Genomic DNA, 18,191 nt, shown 5'->3' with positions numbered 1-18,191 from the left:
TTCTTTCTCTTTCCGGCTTACTTCACTTAGAATGATGATCTCTGGATCCATCTATGTTGCTGCAAATGGCATTATTTTATTCTTTTTTATGGCTGAGTAGTATTCCATTGTATAAATATACCACAACTTCTTTATCCAGCCATCTGTCTATGGACATTTAGGTCGCTTCCATGTCTTAGCTATTATATATAGTGCTGCTATGAACATTGGGGTGCATTATTTTTTTGAATTAGAGTTCCCTCCAGACATATACCCAGGAGTGGGATTTCTGGATCATATAATAAGTCTGTTTTTAGTTTTTTTGAGCAGTCTCCATACAGTTTTCCATAATGGCTGCATCAAACTATATTCTCACTAGCAGTGTAGGAGGGTTCTCTTTTCTCCACACCCTCTCCAGCATTTATCATTCATGGACTTTTGAATGATGGCCATTCTGACTGGTGTGAGATGATACTTCATTAGAGTTTTGATGTGCATTTCTCTGATAATTAGTGATACTGAGCATTTTCCACGTGCCTATTGGTCATTGCTGGTTTAGGTCTTCTGCCCATTTTTGGATTGGGTTGTTTGTTGTTAAGTTGTATGAGCTGTTTGTATATTCTGGAAATTAAGCCTTTGTCAGTCACATCGTTTGCAAATATTTCTCCCATTCCGTAGGTTGTCATTTTGTTTTGATAGCACAGGTTTTTAATAATATACCATAGGAAAGGAAAGTAGGTTCTGAAAGGGCACAGAAGGTTAGAGTCTGCAGAAATTCGATTCTATCAGTAAGGAATTTCTGGTGGCAGCATGCCAGCAGATGTCAAATATTCATTAAGTTATTTGTGTTCTTACAATGTAAGCCTTCTCCCCCAAATTTAAACACGTTTGGTATGTACACACACACTACATCTCTATACTATATAGCCCTAAAAGTAACACAATTTTTCTGTAAAGGTATGGCCTAGAAGCTTTGAGAAAGCTAAAATGGAATCTTGGCAACTTAAATACAGTCTTAGGCACTTACTGAAATCTGAATCTAAGTAAAAGACAAAAATCTAATTAACTGCATTGTGCTCAGTCAGGAAACCTGACTGGGGCAGGGGGATGGTGGGACAGTGTTAAATATATATATATACATATATACATACATATATATATATAAAATCAGAATGTTCATCAGTGTCCACAAAGAAAGTCACTGAACCTGGTAGAGAAGACCATTCCATTCACAAGAGATAGGTATTCTATTACTCCATTGGAGGAGATGGATATTTTATTAGAGGACTCCATGTTAAAAGTATCTCTTAAATCATTTATTAGTTTTAGCAGTTTTTGTAATAGCAAGAGATTGTAAGCAACAGATGTGCCCATCAAATTATGGTATGTCATTTAGTGGAAAATCAGACCTCTTGGAAAGATGTCCAAGATATAATAAGTGAAAAAGCAAAGCATGTAACAGTGGCTCTAGAGCACTACAGATGCACATATAAAATGGGAGTGGAAGAAATATCCACACATTTCTACATATGCAGAATATCTCCATAAGGAAGCACAAGACTGGTAACTGAGTAGGGACTGGAGAAGTGGAGACGTATGGGGAGCGTGAATCTGTGTTCACTGTGTCCCCTTTGTTTTAAGTTTTTTAGCATGTGCATGTTTTTATTATCCAAGAATAATAATAAAAAGACAGAACAACAGATAATCAGTAAAGCTTTTTTTTTTAACTTTAGTAATTCTGTTATACAAACACAAAAGAGAACAATGAAGGGGTGAATAAAATTGGATGTACATTTTAAATTCTCCTCCTTTTCCTCTGATTCTAGCTGTACCAAGACACTTTCTAAAATTTTAATTGGCTTCTCATGTAATAAGTCTACAAGGAGAAAATGAGCTGCCCAAAGAACTGGCTTCTGGTACACTGTGGTTATATTTCCTATTCTAAATTAATCACCTCCTCTTGGGAGTTTGATTATGGTAACTGTTCCTCCACACCTAGTTAGAATATCTGGATTTGAAACTCCAACCAGAAGACCAGATCCAGGGGAATGTGCCCTGCAGGCTTTGTTGTGCACCTCACCCGTGGCAGGATATTGGCCGTTAATCCACCTTGAACATTCTATCCACAGGGTGGCAAACACCCAGAGCAAAGGAAGAGCCAGTTGCCCATGAGGCCACGTGCCCATGTCAGCCATGCCCCCCTCCTCTGGTTCATTCTCCCACTCACCCTCCATCCTTTCCTTCTTCACACAGAACACAGGCCACTTCTGGGAAGAAAGAAAAGAATGCAAATTTTTCTTGCTAGACTTCATTTGAGGCCAAAGGACCTGTCGTGTATCAAAAACCCAAAAAAACAAAATAACAAAAAAAGCAAGCCTGGGTTATTTAGAGTCTTTGTCATTCAAAATGATTTCATCAGCTCTTGGCTCCAGAGACATGATTTACAAGAGGCAGTCAGCCTACCCAGGTGGTGGGAACTCGTTTTTAATAAATGATAGCGAGTAGGTTTCTTCTGACCTGTGACTGTGAGTCACAGTATTTGAAGCTGACAAACACCAACGAAACAGACAGATGACCTTGGTCATGGGACTTTTTCTTTCTGGGAAAGCCAAGTGCATTTCCTGAGAGTGGTACCGAGGCCCGAAAGTCTCAAATCAGATCAGCCAAAGACACGTAGGCTGGTCAACTAAGAGACTCAGACCCTATTGTTCACCTGGTCCCTCTCTCCTCAAAAAGTCTGTGATTCAGCGTGCTTGGAAACCTGGTAGGAGGAACAGCATTTATATCTGACTAAAACGGAACTTCAGTGGGAGAGGAGGGTAAATTCCTTTTGGGGGTTGGGGGGAAAGTTAGAACCTTGTGATTCCTGCTGTAACTAATAATACTGTAAATTAGTAATAGGTTGATAGCTCAGCATCTGCTGTTTACTTCAAATTCCTTGTCTCTGGGACTGAGTGCCTTTCCCAGGAGGGAAATGAGACTATTTCAAAGGCGCACAGTTACCTGTGATGCTGTGGGCCATGGAAATGAAGGGGGAACCCCCACAGATGTGGGAGTGATGGGGACTTGGTACTCTCAGAGGCTCCAAGTTCACCCCTTGATGGGCACTCACCTCTCACAGTCTGTGAGCTGCACAGAACACAGCTGGGGAAGTGCCAGGACAGCTGCCCAGAGGCAGTGTCAGCCGGCTCCCACCTTCTCTGCTCTTTTTCCCATTTCCTCTGCATTTCTGCTGCTTCCTTGAAAGTGCCCATTTCATTGTCTAATAGTTAATTGTTTTTTAAAAAGGGAGGAAGAAATGGGTGTTTGGGGATCAGAAATAAATAGGAGTAGCTGTTTCCCTCTGAGCTAGATGAGGGAGGATTGAGAACATTGTAGAGATTAGAATCTGAATCAGAAGCCAGAACTCTTGGTCCCAAAGAAAAAGACAAAGGATAGGGAGGTGGGTCAGCCCCAAGCAGAGCAACACTAAACTCATTTTATTTCCAGTCTTTGTTTTTATTTTGGCCTGAACTTGTTGCAGTAAAGATCTGTGTGTGTGTGTGCACACACGTGTGTGTATGTATTTGTTTATATAAGCAAGAAAATCTCTGGAAATATACATAAGAAACGGATAATTTTGTTTGCTTCCAAGAGGGAACTTCTTGTATCTTCTGAATGTTGAATGAAGTAGATACGTTACCTATTCAAGCTGTACATCAGTAAACAGAAGGCTTCTCAACTAATGGGTATTAGGAGCGGATAGTCCCTGTCTGAGAAGTGATGACTATAATGTTATAGGTAACTTAACCTGTCAGCAAATGAAACACTTACAGATGAAAGTCACAATGGGAGGTCTCCATAATCAGATGTACACACACGCTTCACTTCAAATATGTGGCAGAGTAAAGAAGTTTTAGTTTTGAGACTCCAGAATATGTAAATCTTTTGTTTGTTTGTTTAACAGAGGTACTGGGGATTGAATCCTGGACCTCCTGCATGCTAAGCACGCACCTCTACCACTGAGCTATACCGTTCCCCCAGGATATGTAAATCTTTAATAATATTTCTAGTTTAATAATTGTAAAAGTATCACATACCAAATGTAGAAAGTCTTGAAAAGTATTTAAAATTACATTTAATTCTGCAGTCATAATTAACCATTTCAAGCACTCACCCCTGCCTAAACGGGTAGGGGTGAGATCATGAGACCACTTTTTGGTCATGTCTGACTAAATCTCAATATTAAATTGGCCCAGAAAGAGGTAATCCCTTAAAAATCGTCAGTCCAACAAATAGGATAAATTTTTTTCCTCTCTTGAGGTAGTCAAATATCTGATCCTGCAGGGTGGAAGATTCTCTGGGGTCTCTTCAGAAAATACGTTGGCTTTTCCTAATCTGGATAGACCAAGGTTGAGCTTTTCCGGAAGAGAAGAAATGAGCTACCATCAATCATAGGCTCCAACTTTGAACAAGGGAACCTGCATCCCTTTACCACTAAAATACCTACCCAACACTCCCTCCAAAGAAACGAAAGTGCAGCCTGTTTTACTGCCCTATATTCCTTAAGTTAAACTCCATTTGCAGGGCTAAAGTCAAGTAAATTCAGGGATGCCACAAACAGCAGCAGTTGAAAGTGTATTGTTTAGCACTGTTGAGAGGTGCAGGCCAGTATGACACACAAAATGTTTCTATATGTTCCCATCAGGCTCCCCTTCCTATTTATCACCATCTGGTAGAGTACACTAATTAAAAGCAGGGCTTTGGAGTCAACCAGACTGGTATCCAGTTACTGGTGCTGCTGATTGTTTTGGACTTTGGGCTAAGTTTAATTTTTTAAATCTCTGTTTTCTCATCCATGGAATAAGGATAACAATACTTTCCTCATGCAGTTTTTGTGAGGTTTAAATGAGAGGATATAGAAAAAAATTAACCTGATTCAGGCTGTGTGACACACATTGAATCAACTTTATCTGTTATCATTGTCGACATATTGTGGAAATGAGTGCTTGTCTCGTGGGTGAGTAAACATTGCTCAAAGTTTCCAGGGATCCAAACTCTTAGATTCTCTTTTTTTCTAGGTTTGAGCTCTTAACGTTTCAGGAGCCAGAAAAGTAATGGCTGATTTCTTGGGCTCCATCCAGTTCTGTCCCCCGCCCCAGACCCCACCGCCCAGTGAATGAGCAAACAGTACATTGTCAAAAAGAAATGGATTTTATCACTTACGATTTAGCCCAGATTACAGGTGAGATGTCCTTAAGAGAACTCTGAACAATAAAAAGTTGGCTTAAGATATTTTTCTAAAACCCATAAAGGTCTGGTAAGCTTGGCAAGGAGAGAGTAAACATTTAAAAAAATCCCTTTGGTCCCATGTAAAAAATTTACAAAATCCACTAACATCAGCAAGCAGCTTCTCCAGACAAGAAGAGAGAATCCCAGCTGCTAAAGGACAGAGCAAGGGATTTCAGAGGACTCCAGAGTTCCCAACCACTCTTTTCCAGATCATTGTGCTGAAGGTCTCAGGGTCACAGAATTGGGAATATTTTTAAATGACAAAGCACGTATCCTATATTCCGCAGCAGTGAGAAATGTCAGCATATAAGGCACTTCTGTTCAAAACGAACACTTTCCCACCGATACAAGGATAGAGCCATGCAGATTGGCTGGATTCCAGCTTGCTTGATATGTTCTGTAAATTCCTCCACTGTGTCCCTAAAAGGAGTCTATGAGAATACATACTATTCCCCTGTAGCTTTTCTCCTTTTTCTTTCACTCCACTCCTACCATCCCCACCCCACCCCTACTAAATAACAACTAAAAGAAAATTAATAAATAAGATACCTCACATTTGTGCAATAGGTTTTCCTCAAAGTAGGCTGTATCCTGTTTATTTTATGCATAGGGAAATTAGAGTGAAGTAACTTAGGCCCTTATTACAAGGCATTATTGTATTGACTAAAACAAGGACTATAGGACCAAAAGTAAGTTTTACCCTCAACATCTCAACATTGAAAAGAATGATTTGGGTTGGGCGTGGGGGTGGTCACAAAACCAAAAACTAGGATATCTAAGCCTAGTAAATAATTTTTTAAAAATCTAAATTAACAAGAATCTGTAAGCTAGGGGTCCACCACCTGTAAGAAATCTGTTGAGAAGGTAAAGCAGGTAGATGGAGAAAGGAAGGACTCTTGGGTGCCCGGGGCACTGGCTCTCAGGAGAGGTTTATATCCCAGTGTGATACCCATTGATGAGGTGTCCATACGTCCCAGTTTGCCTGACATGATCATGGGTGGTTCTGCAGCTCCAGTTTAAGGAGAAGTAGCACCTCTTTTTACTCTCAGAACTGTCCTTCTTTGGATGATAAGTTATATAATCATCCTACCAATGGGGGACATTATAAAGATATTAGGTGTTCATGAGGGATGATCAAGGGGATTCATTTCTTAGAAGAGATAAAGCATAAGTGAGTTGATATTCCACAGAGGGTGTTATAAGGCATAAATACTAATAGAGAAGAGTTGACATTACACAGAGAAGAGTCAAAGAATATTACTGTCCCATGGGGACATGATAGCATGTTACAACCCTTGGTCCTTTGAATTCCCTGTGTATTTTGTGCCTTTGCCATTCTTGCCATTTATAGCATCCCATCTTATACTATAGCTATGTGCCTGTAATACCTATAGAGTATTTCTTCTACTAAGATGTGAATTCCTTATGGTAGAGATGATGCCTCTTTTTCATTTTGTATCCCCCACAGTGACAAGAAGAGGTTTGTGCACTGAGAAGTATGTAATAAATTCTTATATCTCTTGTTAGAATGTTTTAATTGAGGTTCGTATTTGCCCACCAAAATCATTTCCAGCCTCATTTCTGAGCACAAAAGCTGACCACATTTCGCAGACTGTCCTGCAGTTAGGAGTGCCCTGTGACTAAGTTCTCCCCCAACCTAGCTCACATTCCGCAGTGTGGATGGAAACAATATGTGTCACTCTAGGCTTGACCCTTAAAAGAGAGGTTGTGCTGCCTCTATTCTTTTATCCCTTCCTACCAGCAAACCCATCATTCCCCCAAGCTTTAGCCACATAGCGATAAGATACTAGTTGATTGTAAAGAAAGCCAGTGTAAGGAACCTGTGTCCCTGATGCTTGTGTGGGGCAGAGCTGCCTTCCAAACTGGAATGTTCCATTGGACTGTTATGTGTGAGAGAAGTGAATGTCTATCTTCTTTAACCACTGAACTAGCACTGAGTCTCTTGTTTTAGTTAGCATTAACCCAACTAATGGAAATATAAATTCCAACAGGCCAGGGATCTTGTCTGCCTTGTTTGTGTCTGGCAGGAAATAGGCATTAACAACTATTTGTTGAACTAATGAATAAAATCAGAAATGTGAATGAGAGGAAATTTACTGGTAAGACCGAGAGGCCCTTCCTAGATGTCACTAGAAACTTCTTATCTAATATGGAACCATTTCTATATACATTATGAACTTGTAGTTTATTGTGAAATTAAACACATATGATAAAGTTGAGTCTAGAAGGGGAAAATTTGACTATATTAATCAGGGAATTTTTGTCCAGTTTTTTTTAGGGCTTTATTTATTTATTTATTGAAATGCAGTTGATTTACAGTGTTATGTTAGTTTCTGGTATACAGCATGGTGATTCAGTTATATATATATATATATATATATATATATATATTCTTTTTCAGAGTCTTTTCTATTATAGGTTATTGCAAATATTGAATGTAGTTCCCTGTGCTGTACAGTAAGACACTGTTGTTTATTTTCTATGTAAAGTAGTTTGTACCTGCTAATCCCAAACTTCTAATTTATGCCCCCCCCCCCATTTTCCCCTTTGGTAGCCATAAGTTTGTTTTCTAGTCTGTGAGTCTCTTTCTGTTTTGTAAATAAGTTCGTTTTTGGATTCCAGATATGAGTGATATCATATGATACTTGTCTTTCTCTGTCTGATTTTCTTCACTTAATATGATAATCTCTAGGTCCATCTGTGTTGCTGCAAATGGCATTATTTTATTCTTTTTTAAGACTGAGTAATATTCCATTATATATATATGTACCACATCTTTATCCATTCATTTGTCATGGTCTTGTCCAATACTTTTAATGAAAGACAGTCCCTGACCAAGTCTTCTTGGCATATATACTTTTTAGAGAAGAGTGACTGATAAATCTAGCTCAGATTTATGAAAACATCTTAAGATTATCCAACTGCTTTTGCTCTGCTTTTGAATTCACCAAGTAACCTTGTGATTTTTTAAAATTTCCTATTATAAACAAATAAAAGAAACACTTATTCACCAGTGCAATGAACTCAGTTGTTATTTGTATCCATGTATCAGTAAGGATAAGCTAGGTTATGCTGCAATAACAAAAACTCCCCGATCAAAATTTTATTTATTGAAATAACTGACATCCCATCATGGGTTCACAGATATATTCTGCTCATTGTGTGATCCAGGTGTCTAGAAAATTGGAGTTCCCATGACCTGAATGTTGCCAGTCTCTTCCAGAAGGAAAAAGAGAGCAGTTAAATGCTCCAGCTAAAGTGACAACTGGCCTGGTTTGCCAGTGACTGTCCTAGTTTAACACTGTAAGTTCTGTGTCCTGAGAAACTCTTCAGTCTCAGACAACTGGGATGGTTGGTCAGAGTCCTAGTCCACAAGTGACACATACCATTTCTGTTCACAATTCAGTGTCTAGAACCAGTCACACGTCTTCACCCAACCATAAGGGGGCAGGGTATTAGAATCTGCATATGTGACCAGAAGTGGGAAGAACTAGAAATTTTGCCAAACAGTTTTAGCATAGTCTCTTATCATAAATTAGTATTCTGTTTTATAAACTTCTCTCTTATGATTCTTTTCTCCTTCCTTTTGATTATAAGGGAACTTGGCTGTATAACTAAATTCTGAATTTGTCTCAGTGTATTGAATTCCTATCTCTGTGCAGAATTATGCAGGAGCTATAGAGATAACTAATCTGTAAGCCTTGCCCTCAAAGAGCTTAAAATTAATAGGAGAAATAAGACTCAAACATTATGACATAAGGTAGAAACAGAATGTATAAAGGACTGAGGCATTAAGAGGAAGGAGAATCACATCCAATTCAAAAGACTAACCCAAGAGTAATAGTATTACCCTTGATAATCCTCATCAGAGACATAAGCATCCAGAAAAGATCTATAACATCAAGCCCTCCAGGAAATCTTGCTCCATTAATCAAACCCTCCATCAAATCCCCCCAAATGTAAGAGTTTTAAAACTGAACCCAAAGGCTGGGCTGATTACTTAAATGGTATTATCCTGAGCTTCCTATTTTCCACACCCTTGGCAAACCAGAAGAAAATGTTATTTTTCGATCAATAAATATTTATAAATGCTGTGTTGTTCTGCTAGAGCTACTTTCCCCATCACTTTTGGGTTTAGGTTATCTCTTCTGCATTCAACAACTCTTCATTAACATCCCCTGTAAGTGGGAGTTATTACTGACATGTTGGGATGTTTTGCCCTGTGATAACTACTCTTAATAAAATTTGACTAACCTTCTAACAGCCCACTTGTGGTTAACAGGAGGGTTATCATGCTTGTCATCACATTTAACTCCCTGGAGAATCAGAAACAGATTTAAAAGAAACTGATCATTTGTGGCAGCCCCTTTTTGCCGCCAGATTTTGGTCAGGGGTTCCTGGAAAATTGTATCTGAAGTGGGTAAAGCTGACATGCCTTTCTGTGCTTTCCTCTAGGATCTCAGAGGAATCTGTCACTCAGAGGGTGAATACTTGAAAATGTGACCAGCTCTTCTACAGCTTTTGGGCCACAAGCAACTGTGGAGTAGGAATATATTTCATCAGTTGGTGGACAAAAAGCCAAATGCGAAGGTGAAGGAATTTACACTTTTTTGAGTGCCTGGTGTCCCTCAGCGAAAGGCAACCAGCAGCTCCTGCTCACATTCTTGTTGGTCAGTATCTTCTACTCCCAGATAGTGATTATGTGAGTCTCCCCTAATCAGGTCCCCTCCAGAAACATGACAGTGGTAATAAACAGAATCTCCCAAAGGTCAAGGGCCTGTTAGGCTATGTCTCCCTCCCTTAGACATACAAGTCTAATTATCCAAAAGCTTTGGAGGAAATCATTTATCAACTGAAAAAAATGCACAACCTAAGAACTGAGAATTATGCTTTATTTGGCAGACTTACTGAGGACTTAAGCCTTGGAGACAGCCTCTCAAATAGCTCTGAGGGACTGTTGCAAAGAGGAGAGGGAGGAGCTAGGATATATAGGAGTTTTTTGAAAACAAAAACAAAAATCCCAGGTAGTTGGAACATCAAAGGATTACTGCTAATTAAAGAAAATGAGACATCCCAAGTTAATGAATTTAGCACATTTTTTTTATGTAGGAAGATGCAAGAGTCTGAGCTTATTGAAATTATTCCTGTGATATGCACCTGAACTATCTAGGGCCAATGTCCTTTTTTTCTGTATCCTGAATCCCCTCAGGGTGTACTCTTGGGGGTGGCTGCAGAGGCTGATGGCTTGGTGGCAGGCAACCTGTTTTTCTCCATCCTGAATTCCCCTTAGGGTACATGGTGCAGTGGTTGAGGATTTGATGGACTCAACATCCTGTTTACTGAAATGGTAGGTGACATTCTTTGTGCACGTGTTCACTCACAAACACTTCTCAGCCACGACTAGGCCAGATGCAGTGCTAAGCCTGGGGCGTCAAGGTAAGAGGCAAATGAAGTTTGGTCCCTGACATCAGGGGTCCCTTCAGTCTTACAGGGTAGACAGATAAATGAAGTCAGCACAATGTGGTAAGAGCTACGGTAGTTCCAGATGCTCTGTCACATGCTGCGCCAGAGAAAGAACAGCTTTTGAGCTGGATCTTCTAGAGCAGATAGAATTGTAAACAGAGAAGGAGGTCTTCTTGGCAGAGCAAATAGCATGGAGGTAATGGCATGGTGTGTTTGAAGAACCACAAGAAGTTTAGCGTAGTAGGAACGTGGTGGGGGAAAGAGAGACAGATTTGCTCCTTTGTTTAGAATTTAAGAATTTTATAGTTGGCCTTGGGGATATAACAGAGAACAAGACAAAGTTTAGGCTCCCTTGATTTCCCCTTCTTATGGAGGGAGACAGGAAACAAGCAAATGAAAAATCTAAGAGAATTTCAGATAGAGATAAGGGCAGAATGACATGACGGGGAGGAGAGGGACCTTCTTTAGATAGATGGGCAGAGGCAGCCCTGAAGTGAAGACAGGACATTTGGACGGGGAACCCAGAGTGAAGGAGACAGTTCTGAGGAGGGAGGTTCCAGACAGATGCAAAAGCAAATGCAGAGATGGCGAGGGAGATGCACCTAGCCTCCGCCTGAGATGATGGCTTAAAAATTCAAGTTTCTATTCATAATTGATTTGGAAGTTCTGTTCAATTGGTGACCTTTTAACATACCTAAAACTTAACATAAATAATCCCTGATGAAGTTAAATATCAACCCTTTACACATACGTACTTCTAAGATGTTTATATTAAGAATTTTTCTAAAGAAAGTTGATTTGTGCCACCACCTGTCTGGTCACTCAAAAAGGAGGTCATGGTTGATAATGTATAACCCAAAGAGGATTGAAAAAGAAAACAATAGCTTCATATCTAGAGTAGAAGGAATCTTAAAAGTGATCTAGTCTAACCCTTCCCCTTTACCCCCATTTCACAGATGGAAAAAGCAAGGGTAACAGTGGGACACAAAATAAATCAATGGCAGAGCTGGACCCACACAGAGGCAAGGTTTCCTGACTTCCAGGTTTAATGGTAGTTTTTTTTTTTTTCTTTTTTAAGAAAAACTGAGGCGTTTAGCCAATATTAGTCTGCAGTGCAACTAGACTAAGAAAAGATATTTACAGTTCTTATCTATCTCATTTGAAATAGAATCACAAACAAGAGCAGGACAATTACACGAGTCCATCTATGAACAATCTTGGAGTCTATTAAATACACTTGTATCTGTCTTTCTCCTGTCCCAACTCCTGCTGTGGGCACAGAAACAGCCCTTGCTATCAAGGGCCTTGGAGAGTGAAGTTTTACTGTATACTCAGCTTCAGACTTGGAAAAATCAAACCTAAAATAAATAATTATTCTGCAGTTGAGCAGGAGACCTTAACAGTGGAAGTATTTCCTCCTCTTGAGGGAGGATTCTCTCCATTTTTCTTCATCAGAGGATAGTAGCCATTAGAACCTATCTGCCTTGAAGGAAGGAAAAACAATTCCCAACCTTTACGTATGGAAAATGAAGAAAATATTTTGTCTTGAGAAACTTCTGGCATTTTCCAGTTCCTGGTCGTGATCCATGCAGCCTGAGAAAAGCCAGTGTCATACAGACTATTTTGGTACCTCTAATCCCAATGCTGAAAAAAGCACAGTTACATCAAGTCAGAGGAGAGAGATTTAACCACAAGTTGTGTTCTAACTGGGTTCTGTTAAGTTTTGTGGTGGAAAGCGAGTCCTACCTCCTACACAGGTTTTGTGGGTTAACTGGTAAATGCTGCCCTTCCAAACCCTGGAGCTTCCTTCATGTGATTAAAGTGACCAAGAAGTTTTATGATTGAAAATTCTGCTTTGGCTAGGATTTATTTAGATATTCCTCTGACCCAGTCTCGCTAACTCCGCAGCTCCGGTGGGAAGTGTACAAGGAAATTTACTCATAAGTCACAAAACCAAGCTAATATGACAAGTGGAGGAGAGCCATCTGGCAAATTGTTTGTAAAACACTTTCCTTGTGTTTGTTAAATCCTGTTTCCTTGTAAGTCACTTACCAGGAGACTTGGCACACATGGTTTAACCAGTTCTGAGGGTCCCCCAAAGCTTTCTGGGTGGGTATAAAATGAAGACTTAAGAAGGGAGACAGATTCCTTCACTGTCAGGATTCTTAATTGTGGTGATATGAAAGAGATCCAGGCATTATGACACAGGCTCAGAAGCTTCTAGAACTTCCAGTAACTGACATAATAATACCAGCTCTCTTTTTTTGGTGCCAAACTACTTCCCTTGGAGTTTACAAGAGGTTGGGAAGAAGGAGCATGAGAAGGATACACACACACACATACACATATACACACACACATATACACATACACATACAAGCATATACAAACACACATACACATATACACACACACACATACACATATATACATACACAAACATATACACACATACACATACATACACACATATACACATACACATACAAACACACACACACACACACACACACACACACACACACACGGTTTCCCCAGACTTAAAGGACAAAACCAGAGTTGTAAGATGGTTATCCCACAGCACATCATCTCCCCTAGGATGATCTTTATTTATGAAAATAAAAAGGCTCCCATTCCAGCTGATAATGGGTAGGGATCAAAAACAATTAGGCAACATTTAATCAAGTCTGGCAGGGTCTTTAACTAGTACTCCATTTCATTTCAAAGCACAAAATAGTTTACATCTCTCTAGTTATTCTCTTTGGGCCCTGGGACTATGAATTGCTCAAAGACTTTAAATGGGTCTTGAATTAGCATTGAGAATTCACAATCCCTGTTTCTGACTTTGGTTTTCATTGATGACTTAATTAGTGAAGGTCATGTTGACTCTTTGGGTTTGGAAGAGCAAAGTGGAGCTTCACCCCACAACCTTCTCCCCAGTCCACCACCCCCAAGTCCCTGCCTCCTTCCTCCCCTCTGCCTCTTCCCTTCTGACACCAGGAACACAGGTGTGGCCCCCTCCCAGCCTCAGCTTCTCTGACTGCTCAGCTGCTGACAGTGGGAGCTGGGATGTTGACAGCTGTTGTTACCCAGAGTTCCTACAGAGAGAGAGATGCCAGGGGTAGAGACCTACAAAGCAGATAAAATGTGTTTTAGCGAACCGAGCTGGTGTCAGATGAAGAATTTGCAAAACAGGAGTATCTGGCCAGAGGTGAATGAGGGTTTTAGTAGAGTCTCCAGTCTCCATCTGTACCCCATGTGTGGGAGGTTTCCCTACCCTGCTGCACATGCTGACTTTTCATAAGCTCCTCCTACTTGCAGGCTGATCCTCATGAATCCTTTAGTGCTGGGAAAACAATAGGAAAGGGTGCTGGTTATATACCTTAAGTATCTACTGGCCCAGGATCTCAGGGGGACACATCTGGCTTAAAATCAGGGATTGTAATTCTTTTTTACTTCACTTTCTCCATCTTTTCTGTGAGGACAGAGTCCACCCCACATCTCCTGCCTGTACTTAATACCCCCACACCCTTAGCTTTGCGTACTTTGAAGAAGAATTAGTTTATTTTTAAAGGAAGATATCTATAAATTTGATGAATTAAAAGAACTGGGATGTTTAAAAATTGAACAGTTTTGTTTCGGACAAAGTAACCAAGATACAGACATTTTTATGCTGGCCTATCAAGATAGCTTGGTACCAACAATGTAAGGTGAGAAGTTATTTTTCCAGCAGCTATCTGCACTTGTATAGTTAATTTTTTAATTATCTATGTTGATAAGGGCTAGAGATAGTCTGTAACCTTAATTTATTGCATTTAAGTGGTGCTCTAACTTATTTTTGAAGCAAATAAATGTCATCCCATTTGATCCTCTCATCAGTAATCTGAGGCGATGAAAAGACTAAACCAAAACCCAGGTGTGGTCTCTCTTATGCGAGTGGTGTGGACTTAGGTTTTCCGTTTATTCAATGTTTACAGTTCACTAGCCTCCCATGGAGATTCTCCAGGCCACTTTCCCAGCCACAAGGTCAAATTCCACCTCCATCCACTCACTGGAGCTGCTGAATGACTTGAAGGTCAAAAGCTTTTCACCTTTGTGCTCCTCCTCAGCCCCCTGGTCAGGTTGAAAGAGTGAGTTGATCGAAAGGAGAAACAGGAACAAGAAGAAAATGGGGTCTCTCTGATGGATCTTCCCCTGGTCCAGATGTGCCTGTCGCTCCCCGCGCTCCCCTTGTCTACCGTGTCCAGCCGCAAATGATTGGTTCTCACTGCATCAGGTGTTAAGAGGAAGAACAGAACAGTGACCACCAGAACAACAGGGAGACAAGACCAGATAGTTTACTTATGTGTTAGTTGCAGTTGGGAAATCAGAAGAGCTGGTCAACACGTGATGCTTCTTCATTCCTGGAATTTGAAGAAGAAAATTCAGATCACAAAGTGTTCTGCATGCGAAGCACACCGTAGGTATTGGAAAGCAATGTACAGGTTGAGAGAGAAGGGTTGACATGGGAAAAGGAAGCAGAGTGTCTGTCTGAGGGCCTGTTCCCTCTGCCTGTGGTCTGCCCTCCACACACACCTGGGACCTGGCTGCATGGGTAGCCTTGAAAGGATCTCTAGGAAGACAGATGTTTAAATGTGGACAGCAGGAGAAAGAAATGTTTGCAGTTTATCCAAAGCATTTGCTTCTTTCTCCTTTGCTTTATTCGCAATGTAACAGGCCCCTGAATTCGCTGGGAAATAAGTGCCCCAAAAGAGATGAAATTTGTGAAAACAGGTAGTGATAAGACATGAGGTGGAGGGAAGGTACTGAGAATAATGGTGTGCCCAGCAATCCTACTTCTGGGAATTTGTTCTAAGAAATAACTGTACATATATGTATCTTTGCATCATTTATAATAGCAAAAAAAAAACTTCTGATAGGATATAAGTTAAGTTGTACATATAGAACAGAATACCATGGGGTCATATAAAAACAGCAGTGTAAAAACACTGTTGTAAATTTACATATTGACATGGTCAGATGTCTACAACATGGTAAGTCAAAAAAGTAAGTTGCCAGATGGCGTTTATAGTATGATCCCATGTTTTGGCTTAAAAAAATAGGCGCGTGTGTGGTTTAATTTTTTGCAAAAATTTTTACTTTTATATTTATATTAAAAAGACTAGGAGAACACACTGAAATGTTAATTATGGGTGGTGGGAGTCTTCTTTATGTACAAGTTGTCTTTATTATCTGAACTTTTTGTAATGAAATAAACACACACACAAACACACACACAGTCATTTCTCATTTGTAAGAAAGCAAGGCCTGGGCTTCTGTCCGAGGAGTCAGTAGGAGCCCTGACATCTGTGCTCCAGAGCACACGTGTTACGCAGACCAGCTCATGGGGTGACACGTGCCGGTCCTCCCTCTGCAGCACGTGGCTGCCTCCCAATGCCTGGGAGGCAGGAGGCTCCAAGGATTCTGCTACTATCCCCAGCTGCTTTATGGGACAGATGTGAAGGTTTGTGATTTTGATCACTGAGAGGAAAATGAAAACAGCCAATGAGTCAGAGAAACTACACACAAGAAAAATAAAGTAAGCACCTCCCCACCCTGCCCAACCTCAAATACACTCCTCTGAATTTGGATGCTGTATCATTTTTCCCTGCAGTCAAGTTTGGAGTGATGAAAGAGAGATTCTGAAGATAACCTCTGGTTTCAGATGCACAAAGACCAGATACAGCGAGACTTTATTTGAGGTAAAAACAACCAGAAAAGGAGAAAATGATGTGACATTTTATGAGACATTACCTGCCTTTTCTTCCTCTTCACCCCAAGCTGTTTAAGACCATCCCTGGGAAGTGGGATGTGGTAGTTTCTGTTATTTCCCCAGGCAAGGCCTGGGACAGGCAGACAAAACTTCTCCAAGGTGGTAAAGGACTGGGGATGAGGGAGGCATAGAGAAGAAAGAGAAACCAGGAACCAAGCCAGAGGCAGACCCAAGTATCCAACTTGGGCTTGGGGGTATTTGTTTTATACAGCTGAGGAGTGAATATACAGTACTAGACCCCAGTTCTGAAATCCTGGTGCATCTAAAGCCCACAACTTAATAAGAAAGAGGGAAGAAGAGAGGGAACAGAAAATTGGTGAGGGTGTGTGTGTGTGTGTGAAACAATTAACTCCATTGGTTTACAGTGTAAAAGGGAATTAAAGAATCATCCTGGATTCCACAGGGAGGGAAGAAAAGAAGGAAACTGCATTGCCCTCCAAATCCTCTGCAACAGTGAAGATTCTCTTCCTGGAAGTAAGGCAAGGGATGAGGGATGCTGCAGCAGAAACAGTACGATAGTTAGACAAGATAGCTCTAATGTATACTGTGAAGGGCAGTAGTAAGTATTCAAGGACATGTCAGGAGTCAACACTTAAGTCTGATTAACAGATCAAGTGCCCTAATCAAGAACCAATATCTTCAGAAGGAGTTACTTAGCACTTAAATTACAGTATGGAACTCTACACTGAAGAGTTTATTAATTAGCATAAGGGATGCTAGAAATATTTCTGTTGGTGAAATGAGTGGGAGATGCATTCTCAAATAGGTCACTGATTAGAAATATGACACAGCCTCTGGTGCTTTTGCATAAATGAGGCATAAAAAGTGGGCAAGTCCAGCAGTTTAATGCCAAAGGGCATCCCTATGGGTCCTATGCCCCTCCAGTTCCCTGCTGACCTAGAAGACACACCACACCTCTGAGCAAATGTGCTGTGCATAGTCTTTGTTGGAGCACTGCAAAACAGGCTGGGTGAAGAGCTTCTACAACTTTGTTGTACCAGCGTGCTAATAAACGTTTGACTGCTTGGCAGAATTTGGCCTAAGAGTGGCTTTCAGTGTTACTAGGAACATCACTGTGGGGAAAGGGGCATCAGCCCACTTTGCTCTCCAGATACTCACCATCTTTCCGAGTGGTCCCTGCCATTTGCCCAGTGATAAGCCTGGCTTAGGTGTGTCCGCAGCAGTCCCACAACGGGTGAGGGGCAAAGCCATAATCTGGGGCCAGGTCCATCTTCTTCCAAAGGCCTTGGCCTCTTTTGAAACAAAAGGAGGAAGGTCAAAGTGAACAAACAGAATCATTCAAGACCAATGGCTCTGTCAGTCGACAAGTAGGAAAAAAAACTTTTTATTGACTGAACTCTCTTTAATCTCCAGGATCTTCCATAAAGTGAATCCCTAGAAATCCTCCTCGTATCATAAGTTCTCTAAAGGTCAGGCTGAATATATAATCCACTTTAAATCCTAACAGGAAATAAATGATGTTCAGCTTAAAGGATGTACTTAGGATATTTCATGTAAAATTCAGTACTGGGCCCAGAAAATTCGGGTGGGGGATGGAAGCCACAGACCCAAGTTTCTCAGTGTTCCTTTTCAAAAGGTCAACTTGAACTCTGGTGTCCCTGGGCCCAGCCAGGGAAATGCACCC

This window comes from Camelus bactrianus, chromosome 26 (genome assembly GCF_048773025.1).
Source record: "Camelus bactrianus isolate YW-2024 breed Bactrian camel chromosome 26, ASM4877302v1, whole genome shotgun sequence".
Taxonomy (NCBI): Eukaryota; Metazoa; Chordata; class Mammalia; order Artiodactyla; family Camelidae; genus Camelus; species Camelus bactrianus.
Note: the sequence above shows the minus strand (reverse complement) of the source record.